The 13,421-nt window shown below is 37.7% G+C and overlaps 1 protein-coding gene and 1 pseudogene across 6 annotated transcripts in view; one reads left to right on the plus strand and one right to left on the minus strand.

The window, feature by feature from the left end:
- SENP6 (SUMO specific peptidase 6) overlaps positions 1–13,421 on the plus strand; it is a 116,505-nt gene that overhangs the window by 2,690 nt on the left and 100,394 nt on the right. The gene's annotated exons all lie outside the window — the stretch shown is intronic.
- LOC145722886 (protein LSM14 homolog A pseudogene) lies at positions 5,719–6,634 on the minus strand (annotated as a pseudogene).

The following is a 13,421-nucleotide window of genomic DNA, read 5'->3' on the forward strand; positions in this document are numbered from 1 at the left end:
GATTGTGAATTTCAAACTGTTGTTTTTAGTTGAAACTAACCTAAGGGTCTAGGAATGTACAGTTACAATAAATTTGAGTTTCACCATGTCTCCTTTAGCATTCTCATAAAGAAACAAATGGTAACTTGTTAGAATATGAGCATAAGGGAAAGTAAGGATTTCAGTTTCTCATATCTGATTTTTATATATTATATGGAATCTTTCTAAATAAATTGATGCTAGTATTTTTTGTGTTTAATTCTTTTCTTTACACTTTTAATAATAAAATAAAATACTCACTGTAAGTTGTCATATGTTTTATACTACCATATTTATGTGTTTTCAAAATATTTCCCCATAGGGCTTAGGATTTAATTTTTAAACATCAATAGAGTATACCTTCCTTACTCTCTCGTAGACTTATTGAAAAACTGAAGTAGGTTTTCATTTACTCATCAGGTATTTATAGCCACCTATTCTGTGCGAGGCACTGTACAAACACATGGTATTCCCTTATACTGTTTTATTTTTTATAATAGCATTTATCATTTGATAAATTTGTTTTTCAGTCCTACTAAAATATAAACTCCATGAAAACAATGACTTTGTCTTTTCACCATCATATTACTTGCACTGGAAACGATTTGTTGTTAATGAAATAAACAAGATGATAGCTGTATGATAAAGACTGGAAGAAATACACAGAGCAATAAAGGAGTGGAAAAGCCATTTTACATGGTATTAAAATCAGGAAAGGCCCTCCTGAGGAGGTGATACCTTAGTTAAGGTAAAACCTTAACTATGAGATACTTCGGAGTATGGCAGAGAGGATGATGCTTGTAAAGTTCGAGATGATACATGGTTCCGTTTGTGAAACAAAAAGGAGGTCATTATGGCTGAAATGTAGCAAGCAAAGGAGAGAGTGATAAGAAAGAGAGGCAGCAGACCTATCATGCAAGGTGATGAATTTTTATTTTATTCTAAGAAGTGGGAAGTCATTGAAGAGTTTGGGGCCAAGGGGTGTCATATGATTTATCTTTTTAAAAATCACTTTGTTCTGTGTACAGTGAATTAGAGAAGAGGAATAGTAAAAGCAGGGACATGAATTACAATATTGGAGTACTCTAAAATAGAGGGGTTAGAATAGATAGATAAAAAGTAACAGGAGGTAAAAACTTCCATCATAAAATAATCTTGGAGGTGAAAAGTACAGCATAGTCAGTAGTCAATATAGTCTGTAATACTGTAATGTTATATGGTAACAGATGGTGACTACACTTATAGTGGTGAACATTGAGTGGTGTACAGAATTGTTAAATCAGTGTGTTGTACACCTGAAACTAATATAATATTGTATGTTAACTGTACTTCAGTAAAACCATCAGAGGGGCTTGGATTAGATTGGTAGCAGTGGAGATTGGGGAAGAGTGGATAGACTGAAGGTATGTTTGGATGTAGAGCTTACAGGACTTCTTGATGGATTGTATTTTGAGGATCAGAGTATGAGAGTAATCATAGATGGCTCCTAGAGTTTTGGTTGGAGGTGTTGGGGGGTAATTCCATTTACTGAAATGGAGTAGACTGGTAGAGGAATGAGAAGTTTATAGCTCTGCTTTGGTCAAATTAAGTTTGAGATGCCTGTTTGTCATCCATGTTCTAAATTGTGTTTTATTATAACTAAGTAAAATGTTAATTCTATTTCCTTTTCTGACTTCATTAGGGAAAAGCAGACCTACTGGCTACTATTGTACTTAATTTTTTTAGTGTAGTATCTCACTGAAATTATATGAATTTAATTACGCCACAACTTACATTGAACTTTCTTTTCTCTGTTTCTTTCTCTTCTGTACATGTAAGGTTGTCTTATACCCCTTTTCTACATGTGATAATATCTTGGCAGGTTTTTCTTTTCTTTTCCTTCATTCATTCAACAGGTATTTATTGAGCAACTGCAGTGTTGTAGGTAGTGTGAGAGGCACAGTGATGAAGGGGGAAAAGAAACGGTTTCTCCATGGGTGATGAGAGTCAGTGATCAAATAATCACACTTGTAAATGTAAAATTACAACTCTCGGGCACAACAAAAGGAATTATTTATAATAACAAGAATTTGATCTAATTAGGACACCTTGAAAGGTGAGTAGAAGGAAAGGTGGAAAGGCAGAGTTTTCCAGGCAGAGGGAATAAAATAGAGAGAGTATGACATGTTTAAGGAACTAAAAGGAGGACAGTGTGATGCTGGTTAAGAGAATGGTATGAGATGAAACTGGAGGTAGCGTTATCAGATTTGTTCCCCCAAAAGGTCATTGGCTACCACATGGAAAAGGATACTTTAGAGAAGAGCAAAAATTATCAGCAAGATCAGTTAGGGCAAAGGTGATAGTAACTGGCTTGTTCTTGTAACTTTTTTTTTTATAATTCCCCCCCTTTTTTCTCCTCTGTGGAACCTCTAACAAATCTACTTCCTCTCTCATTTGTTCCTTCTTTTTTATACTGCACTTATATCTAACTTTCTTTCCCTTTGCCTTTTTTTTTTTTCCTACCAACTAATTGCCTCACCAGTATTTTCTTCCATTTTTTTTTGGTCTTCCCTTTTGTATGTATGTGTATATGTATACATACATGTGTATACGTATGTAACTACTTTGTTTTCTTTTTCATTTTGGGTCCAGCTCCCTTTTGGACTTTGTCCACTAGCTTGAAAAGCCTGATGCTGAACTATGGCACTGTTGCCCTCTATACCAGCAAAATCTATCAAGTATCCAAATGAAAAGTGTTTTCTATTTCCCCTTAGCCATACTTTTATTATACATATAACTATAATAACCCAGTTTGTTAGTTTTACTGGGGATTGTAAATACTTATAGGATCTCTTGAACTAAAGCACAATTTCTTCTAATGATTGGCATTCCATGAATATGAGCAAGGTCTTTAAGTTTCCACCTGCTAAGTGGAACACACCACAAAGTTCTCCATTTATCCCTGCTCCTTCTTTTGATAGCACTACTTTTAGAAACTGCATCACACTATCATTCCTTATTTACTCCTTACTTAAGTATGTTTATTTCCTGGTTTCGTCCCAGTTGAATTGATTTCATGTACTCATATGGAACAGTAGAGTAGAACATCACTTAGAATGGCATTTTCATTAGAAATGCAATGAGAGCATGAACTCAGAAGCCAGAATGCCGGTATTCAACATTTAGCTCTACCACTTACTAGTTGTGTGATCTTGGATAGATTTCTTAACCTCTTTGTGTTTTCATTATCTGTGAACCAAGGATAGTAATTGTAATTACCGCATAAAGTTGCCATGAACGTTAAATGTATTAATATATGTTTAATTCTTAGAACAATTCCAGGCATATAATCCCAAGCACTGTGTGTTAGTTGGTAATATATTGATTTTCTTAGTAGGCAGAGAAGAGAAAAAGAACTTCCTTTTCTTGCTTTCCTTCTCTTTCATATTGGCTTCACTTTCATTTGAATTCATTTTATTGTTTTTCACTTAACGACCTTCTTTTTCTAGGTATTAGCTGATTGTTGTGGGGTTTTTTAGATTTTTTTACATTTTATTATCTTTTAAGTAATCTCTACACCCAATGTGAGGCTTGAACTCACAGTCCGGAGATCAAGAGTTGTGTGCTCTACGATTAAGCCGGCTATTTGATTATTCTTGATAGTATGGTTGACTGGTGTAGTCAGAGAGGCAAGAGGGAATAAAATTATATAGTCCACATATCTACACTTCCATAAATTGATTGTTTCTGTTGCCATTACTAAACTATGTTGCGTATTTGAGGAAATCAAGAGTTGTAGAGGGGTTATGTGACCTAGAAGAAGTCGGTGGGAAAATCAGAAATAGAGCTTGGGATCTGACATATAGCCTTAACTTCCTTCAGCATTTCCTTCCTTATTTCCTCTTTCCCTCCCTTCTTTAACCCTTTTCTTCACCCATTCTTCCTTTTACCTACTTTCCTTTTGAGAGAGGGGCTGGACAGGAGAAGGAAAAATAATAGGGAATTAGGGGGAATTACCAGTTATTGATGAAGCAGCACTTTAAGATGGCAAAAGCAGAAGTCACAGATCTCTTAAGGCCCAGCTTCAGAAATTACCCAGTCACTTTTGCCATATCTGTTGGCAGAAAGGTCACAGAATCAACCCAAATTCAAGGGAGGGGAAGTGGACCACCATTCAGTGGGAACGCAAATAATTTGTAGTCCTCTTTAATCTACACAGCCACCTTTCCTCTCCCATTTATCTGGTATTTTTTTTCTTTTAAGATTTTATTTTATTTATTTGTCAGAGAGAGAGAGAGGAGAGCACAAGCAGGGGGAGTGGCAGAGGGGGAAGCAGGCTCCCTGCTGAGCAAGGAGCCCGATGCGGGACTCGATCCCAGGACCCTGGAATCATGACCTGTGCCTAAGAAGGCAGGCGCTCAACCGACTGAGCCACCCAGGAGTCCCTGGTTTTTTTTTTTTTTTTAAATTCTTTCAGCAAAGTCGTAGTATTTCCTAAACTTGAAAATGACGGTTCTTAGAAGATCTAAAAGTTTCTGATATCTGGGCAATTTGGTAAGCTACAGAAAGAACAATGTTGGCCACACAATTTGTAATTTGTTTCACAGATAAAAATAGCAACATAAGCAGCTATTGGTTTGACACTTCTTTGATAAGGGACTGATTGAAGAATTTCTGAATCCAGGTAAGCGTAAGTAAGAAGAAAAGAGGAAGAATGTTAGAAACTCTTCTTTCCTTTTTTCTTTCATTCAGTGCTGTCTGGGTTATGGGAGTTGTTACTGTAATCTTTCTCTTTTTCATTACCTAAACTCTTAGGAAACATGGTCACACTATAATATTAAAAATTAAACTATCTCAATACAAAACACAACAGTTAATATACAAAGTCAAAGACACACTATTAATCGTCACAATTACAACCCACCTAAGTTGTGTATATTGCTTAGAATAATGCAGCATGGATGGTGATCTGTTATTGTGAACTGCAAATTACGGTCACCAACATCAGCTTAAAAAACAAAGGCAGCAAGTACGGAAGGTAGGTAAACTATGCAGTATTCATTTGACACTAAGAATGGTGTTGCTTCAGCCTCTACTTTTTGGTTTATCTTAGGTTTTGTACTTTACAGAATTTTCTGCATCCAACACCAAAAATTAGGACCTCTTGTCTCCTGAGGATAGACGTTCAGTGCTAAAATTGGGACAATCCTAGGCAAATGGGGACATTTAGACACTTTGCCTAAGTCCAAGTTAACAATTGCCTTGAAGCCATCTGAAGTTACAGGCTTGATTAGTAATACAATAAACCATATTCTGATCTTGCCTTTGGAGGGTGTTTTTGTTTTTTGTTTTTTTGGTATTTCAAATACATGTCATGCTTGGTTTTTAATATGGTTGGGTTCCTCCCCCCCCCCCCCCAACATTAACTACATTATAATCTTTGAAATAGAGCAGGGAGAAAACAGTATTTGTGTCCAGTAAATAGTAAATTCACTTTTTCATTTTTTGCAAAGATTGAAGCCATTTTTCAGGACATAAAGAGCTAGAAATTCCTTGAGACTTTTTGTAGACTATGAAGTAACCTTGTTGTCCTTCCTCACTCAAAAATCTGCAAACTTCCTACCCCACAACTTCCTATGTATGAATCTGCCACTAAATCTTGAAAACATGGTGAAGATACTACCTTGACTCTGCCTCCATGGAAATAGTATCTTCTTTGCCTCAATAACTCCTATGGCCAATGTTTGGATGAAGTGGGATTCCAAATGTTTTGGCATTTAATCCTTTCTTCACCCTAGGTTGGTCTCCATTCTCTATTATCATCATAGGACATTTATCAAAGAATGATTTAGTTTTGTCATAATAGCAGTTACGTCTGAGAATATCAGCATTTCCTTCACAGTTTGAGTACCAACTCCTGAGTCTCCTTTGTCTTCACCGTTTATAAACTTTATCTGTTTCTAAAATTTACCTTCTAATTTAAGCTTACTGTGAAACTTGTTTCTTGTGGAATTCTGCATTTCATGTTCAGAATTAAAAGTGTCATTGGTCCACCTCCCTGGATACTGCCACCTTCTCTTACTCTGATGATCTCGCCTTTCTTTGGAGCAGAAGAAACAATCTGACGATCATTTCTGAGTTGTGCGTTTCCTGGTTTTGGAATTTTGTGTACATCAGGCTTGAGATAACTGAATTTTTAGAATTGTGTTTTCTGTGTAAAGATAGAACCAACTGCATTACTTTGGATAAGATACCACCACTTGATATTTCTGTTCTATAGAAGATCAAGGAGCTTCCAGAAACACCAACAGCACCAAACAGCTGCCTGATAATGACCTTGGGCAAAACTAAATGTATACTGGCATCCTGCCAAAAGGTCCATAGAAACCCACTGAATGGAATGAAGAAGTAGGTAGATAAACCGAGAGAACACTGAACAGTAGCTGGATCCTGAGGCAAAGAATATGTGATTTTGGTGGCTCCCAGAGAAGTTTAATTTCATATCACTCCCAAGAATATAATATCTTCTGACTTCATCTTGAGATAGTATTGGATAATCTATTGGTCTATCTTCTGTGCCAAAGTACAAAGGTTTTATAGAGAAAATCACCTCAGCTGGGTGATTTTTCTGCTTCATATAGCATCTGTGGGAATTATTCAGTGGTAGTTTGGCTGATCTGGAGGTTCCAAGATGGCTTCATTCAAATGTCTGACTCTGGTGGGTGTGGAAAGGTAGGCCCTTGTCTCTCCATGTAGTGTAAAGGCCTCTTCACATGGTCTCTTCAGCAGGTACTCAGACTTGTAACATGGTGGGTCAGAGCTCCAAGAGACAGCCTTGGAGAATCCTGACATGTTCTTGGGAAAGACTGGGGCTGTACTGCTATGGAGCCACCTGAGATTGCTTTAATTGAGATTTTTCTGACATTTGCATTTAATTCCTCTTTATGTCTTTTTATTATTTTATTATGTCTTTTATTATTATTACTTTTATATTTCTAAGTTGCAGAAGTTCTGTCACAGTGATTGTTTTAAAAAATTTATCCAATTTTTCATTATTTTTCTTAAAGATTTTATTTGAGAGAGAGTGTGTGCGAGCGAGTGCATGTGCCATGAGCTGGGGGAGGGGCAGAGAAAGCAGAACCCTACTAATGCAGGACTAGGTCCCAGGACTCCAGGATCATGACCTGAGCTGAAGGCAGACCCTTAACCGACTAAGACACCCAGGCTCCCCTCCTATTTTTCGTTATTGTAAAACCTTACAGTGATAGTTTAAAAATTATTAGGAAATACTTCCTAGGAATAGTATAGCAAAAACTCATGTTCTACTTACTAGCCTAAAGAAAACATTACCAGTACAGTTGAAGCTGGGGTGATCCCTATCTTTTTTGCATCCTCTACCTGTAGGAGTAACTACTGTCCTTGATTTGGTAGTTTTCTCATGCAGTTCTTTGTACTTTACTGTTTTCTTTCTTTCTTTTTTTTTTTTTTAAGATTTGTTTATTTATTGTAGAGAGAGTGCATGCGTGAGTGGGGGGGAGAGGCTGAGGGAGAGGGAAAGAGAATCTCAAGCACATTCCAGGCTGAGTGTGGAGCCTGATGTGGGGCTTGATCTCACGACCCTGAGATCATGATTTGAGCCAAAATCAGGAATCAGACGCTTAACCGACTGAGCCACCCAGGCACCCCATGTACTTTACTCTTTATGTATCTCTAAACTGTGTGTGTGTAAATTATTTCGCATATCTTAGAACATTTTATGAATCACACTCTGTATTTTTCTGCAACCAGAAATTTTTCATTCTTTTTTTTTTAGATTGTATTTATTTATTTGACAGAGAGACACACAGTGAGAGAGGGAACACAAGCAGGGGAGTGGGAGAGAGAGAGAAGCAGGCTCCCCGTGAAGCAGGGAGCCCTATGTGGGGCTCGATCTCAGGACCTTGGGCTCATGACCCGAGCCGAAGGCAGACGCTTAACGACTGAGCCACCCAGGCACCCCAGAAATTTTTCGTTCTTACAGCATTGTTTGAGAGATTAATATAATGAGACTAGTTCTAGTACTTTGATTTTCATTGCCATTTAGGATTTCGTAGTATGAGTATAGTACAGTTTATACATTCCTCTGTGGAAATTTAGGTTGTATCCACCTTTTTACTGTTACATACATTGCTACTATGAATACCCTCATATGTTTCATATTGCTACTATGAAATTTTTTAAAAGTACTTTTCCTTGTGCACATGTGTGTGTTTCTCTAGGGCAGAGGTCAGCAAACTTTTTCTGTAAAAGGCCAGATAATAAATATTTTACACTTTGCAGTCTAAGCACACTCCCTTTTGCAATTATTCAGTGCTGTTATTTTAGCAAGAAGGCAGTCATAGATGAGATATAAGCAAATGAGTATGGCTCTGTGCCAGTAAAACTTGACGGACACTGAAATTCGAATTTTGTATAATTTTCATGTGTTATGAAACATGATTTTTCCCCCAACCATTTAAAAATGTTAAAGCCGGGCGCCTGGGTGGCTCAGTTGGTTAAGCGACTGCCTTCGGCTCAGGTCATGATCCTGGAGTCCCTGGATCGAGTCCCGCATCGGGCTCCCTGCTCGGCAGGGAGTCTGCTTCTCCCTCTGACCCTCCCCCCTCTCATGTGCTCTCTCTCATTCTCTCTCTCTCAAATAAATAAATAAAATCTTAAAAAAAAATAAAAAAATAAAAATAAAAATGTTAAAGCCATTCTTAGCTCATGGGCCTCATAAAAACAGGCAGGAGGCCATACTTTGCTGACACCTGATCTAATGTAGCCGTTAGCAATGGAATTATTAGGTCATGTGCAATTTCAGCTTCATGTAGATATTGTCAAATTGATCTCCAAAGTGTTTTAACTAACACTTTTTAAGTTTTCCAGTTTAGGGGTGCCTGAGTGGCTCAGTTGGTTAAGCATCTGCCTTTGGCTCAGGTCATGATCCCAGAGTCCTGGGATCGAGCCCCATGTCTGGGCTCCCTGCTCAACAGAGGGTTCTGCTTCTCCCCCTCTCTCTGCCCCTGCTCATGTGTACTCTCTCTAATAAATAAATAAAATCTTTAAAAAAAGAATATTATTTTTAAAAATAAGTTTTCCAGTTTATACACATCATCACCCACTTCATAATGTTTGATGTTTTACTTTTTGCTAGTCTGATGGGATTATCAGATGGTGGTTTTAATTTATAATACTGTGGTTTATAGCGAGATTAAGTATCTTTATTGCATTAAAAAAAAAACTATTCATCGTTCATTCAACATTCAAAAAATATTGAGTGCCAGGGGCGCCTGGGTGGCTAAGTCGTTAAGCGTCTGCCTTCGGCTCAGGTCATGATGCCAACGTCCTGGGATCAAGCCCTGTGTCGGGCTCCCTGCTCAGCAGGGAGCCTGCTTCTCCCTCTCCAGCTCCCCCCTGCTTGTGTTCCCTCTCTCACTGTCTCTCTGTTAAATAAATAAATAGAATCTTTAAAAAAAAAAATATTGAGTGCCAACCTCGAGTTAATCCCTATTCTTTGAGCTTGGTGCACATAAGTAAACAAAATACCCTCTAAGTTTATTTTTGTGCTTTGGGGGTTTTTATGTGTGTGTTTCTGTTCTTAATTGCTCATTCATATTTTCTGCCTATTTTGCTTTTCTTTTGGAATGTTGGGGTTCATTATATACTCTGGCTAGTAAATTGGATTGGTTGAGTTATATGAATTGAGCATATATCTTATGAAATTATTACTTTTTTAATGAATGGAATAATTTTATGAACAGAATTTTTTAATGTACTGTAGTCATTCATTGTTTTTTCCCCAGTGACTTGTACTTTTTGTGATGTAAGACATCCTTTGGTCTTATTTGTCCTTTGTATTATAACTTCTTTGTTTTATTAATTGCTGTTCTTTAGTTTTTATGACAGCAGCAGTGCCAGTCAGGTATACATGTTGGGTTAACAGAATTTGGAAATCTATTTGTAGTATATATATTATGTTTCCTTTACATTAAAAAAATATTTTAGGGCACCTGGGTGGCTCATATGGTTAAGCGTCTGCCTTCGGCTCAGGTCATGATCCCAGGGTCCTGGGATCGAGTCCTGCATCGGGCTCCCTGCTCAGCGGGGAGCCTGCTTCTCCCTCTGCCTCTGCCTCTCTCTCTCTGACTTTCATGAATAAATAAAAATAAAAACATTTAAAAAAAATATTTTAAAGACTTTATTAAATATTTGCAAATCATATATTATAAGGGATTAATATCCAAAATATACAAAGAACTTCTATAACTCATTACCAAAAACCTCCAAATAATCCAATTAAAAATGGACAAAGGACAAAGGAGGGGCATCTGGATGGCTCAGTTGGTTAATCATCCAACTCTTGATCTCAGCTCAGGTCTTGATCTCAGGGTTGTGAGTTCAGGCACCATTAAAAAAAGAAAGAAAATGGACAATGTACTTGAATAGACATTTTTCCAAAGAAGACATACAGATGGCGAATAGGTACATGAAAAGGTGCTCAACTATCACTCATCATTCCACTTACAGGAATATATCTGAAGGAAACAGTGTCGGGGGAGGTGGGTAAAGGTTAAATAGGTGGTGGGGATTAAGGAATGTACTTGTGATTGGGGCACCTGGGTGGCTCAGTCGTTAAGCGTCTGCCTTCGGCTTAGGTCATGATCCTGGGGTCCTGGGATCAAGCCCCACATCGGGATCCCTGCTAGGCAGGAAGCCTGCTTCTCCCTCTCCCACTCCCCCTGCTTGTGTTCCCTCTCTCACTGTGTCTCTCTCTGTCAAATAAATAAAATCTTAAAAAAAAAAAAATGGAATGTACTTGTGATGAGCACGGGGTGTTCTGTGGAAGTGTGGAATCACTATATTATACACATGAAACTAATATTACATTGTATGTAAAAACTTAAAAAAGAAAAACACTATGTCAAAGAGTTGTACCCTCATGTTCATAGTAGCATTATTTATAATAGCCAAGACATGGAAAAAACCTAAGTATCCATTGACAAATGAATGGATAAAGAAGTTGTGGTGTACATATATTCAATGGAATATTATTCAGCCATAAAAAATAAGGAAATCTGCAATTTGTGACAACATATATGACCTTGAGAGCATTATGCTAAGTGAGATAAGTCAGACAGAAAGACTAATAGTGTACGATCTCACTTATGTGTGGAATCTAGAAAAAACAGATCAGATTTGTGATTATCTGAGGCAAGGAATGAGATGAGGGGTAGAGGACTTGGAGAAGGTGGTCAGAAGGTACAAACTTCCTGTAGTGGGGATTTAATGTACAAAATGATGACCATAGTTAACATTCCTGTGTGGTATTTTTTAATAGTTGTTGAGAGTAAATCATCACAGGAAAAAGTTCTCATGAGTTTTTATGTGATCAGCTGTCATCACAAGGAAAGGAACTTTTGATTCTGTATCTATATGAGGTGATGGATGTTAACTGAACTTACTGTGGTAATCGTTTCACAATACATGTAAATCAAGTCACTATGCTGCACACCTTGAATTTACAGTGGTATATGCCAATTATATCTCAAGGAAACTGGAAAAAACAGACTTTTTTCCTAATCATGCAAAATATTTATTTTTTTAAAGTCTTTTTTAAGGGCAGTTTTAGGTTCACAGCAAAGTTGAGAGGAAGATACAAAGATTTTCCATGTATAGTGGAAATGCATACTACTTCTGCTTCCACACATGCATAGCCTCCACATCTATCAACATCTCCCAACAGAGTGGTATATTTATTACAGTTGGTAAGCCTATATTGACATAGGGGCACCTGGCTGGCTCAGGTGGAAGAGTGTGGGACTCTTCATTTTGGGGTTGTGAGTTTTAGCCCCGTGTTCAGTGTAGAGATTACTTAAATAAACCTACATTGACACATCATAATCACCCAAAGTTCATATTTACAATATGATTCACTTCTGTTGTTTTAGAGTCTGTGGGTTTGGACAAATGTGTAATGACTTGTATCCATCATCATAATACCATATGGAGTATTTTCAGTGCCATAAAATTCTGCGCTCTACCTATTCATCCTTCATACTTGCCTCCCCAACACATTCTTGGCAACTACATCTTTTTGCTGTCCCCATAGTTTTGCCTTTTCCAGAATGTCATATAGTTGAAATCATATAGTATGTAGCTTTTTCATATTTGTTTCTTTCAGTTCGTATTATGCATATAAGTTTCCTCCATGTCTTTCATGGCTTGATAGCTAATTCCTTCTTAGGGAAATAATATTCCATTGTCTGGATGCACATAATTATCCATTCACCTACTGAAGGACATCTTGGTTGCTTCCAAGTTTTGGCAGTTATGATAAAGCTGCTATAAACATTTGTGTGCAGATTTCAGTGTGGAGGTAAGTTTTTAACTCCTTAAATACCAAGGAGTGCAGTTGCTGTATTACCATACATACTACAATATGTGTAGTTTTGCAAGAAACCACGAAACTGTACCATTTTGTATTCTCACCAGCAGTGAGTGAGAATTCTTATTTTTCCACATCCTCACTAGCAAGGAAACTGGAAAAAACAAACTTTTTTCCTAACCCTGCGAAATATTTATTTTGTACATTTTGGTGTTGTCAGTGTTCCAGAGTTTAGCTAGGTGTGAAGTATCTCATTGTTTTAATTTGCATATCCCTGATGACCTATGATGTGGAGCATCTTTTCATATGCTTATTTGCCATCTTTATATCTTTGGTGAGGTGTCTGTTAAGGTGTTTGGCCCCTTTTTTAAAAAATTGAGGAATATTTGACACATAGTAGTAAATTAGTTTCAGCTGTGCAACATTGTGATTCCACAAGTCTATACATCATGCTCACCACAAGTGTAGCTACTGTCGGTTACCATACAATGCTATTATGATACTTTGACTATATTCCCTATGTTGTGCCTTTAAAGATTTATTTATTTGAGAGAGAGAAAGAGGGCATGTGCACGAGTGGGGGAAGGGGCAGAGGGAGAGGGACAGAGCCAAGCCGACTCCACTGGATCTCAAGACTCAGATCAGGACCTGAGCCGAAACCAAGAGTCAGATGCTTAACCTGCTTCATCCAGGCACCCCTATGGGGTGTCTTGTCTCTGTGACTTATTCATTCCATAATAGGAAGCCTGTATCTCCTACTCCCCTTCACCCGTTTTGCCTATCCTACAACCCTCCTCTCTCTTTTTACCCATTTTTAAATCAAGTTTTTCTTATTATTGACTTTTTTTTTTTAAGATTTTATTTATTTGAGAGAAAGCGAGAGCGAGAGAGCATGTGCGGGTGAGGGGCAGAGGGAGAAGTGGACCCCGCTGAGCAGGGAGCCCGACACGATCCTGGGGCTTCCAGGATCACGACCTGAGCCGAAGGCAGATGCTTAACCAACTGAGCCACCCAGGTG

Source organism: Leptonychotes weddellii, chromosome 8 (genome assembly GCF_054177405.1).
Source record: "Leptonychotes weddellii isolate Sample4059 chromosome 8, ASM5417740v2, whole genome shotgun sequence".
Classification (NCBI taxonomy): domain Eukaryota; kingdom Metazoa; phylum Chordata; class Mammalia; order Carnivora; family Phocidae; genus Leptonychotes; species Leptonychotes weddellii.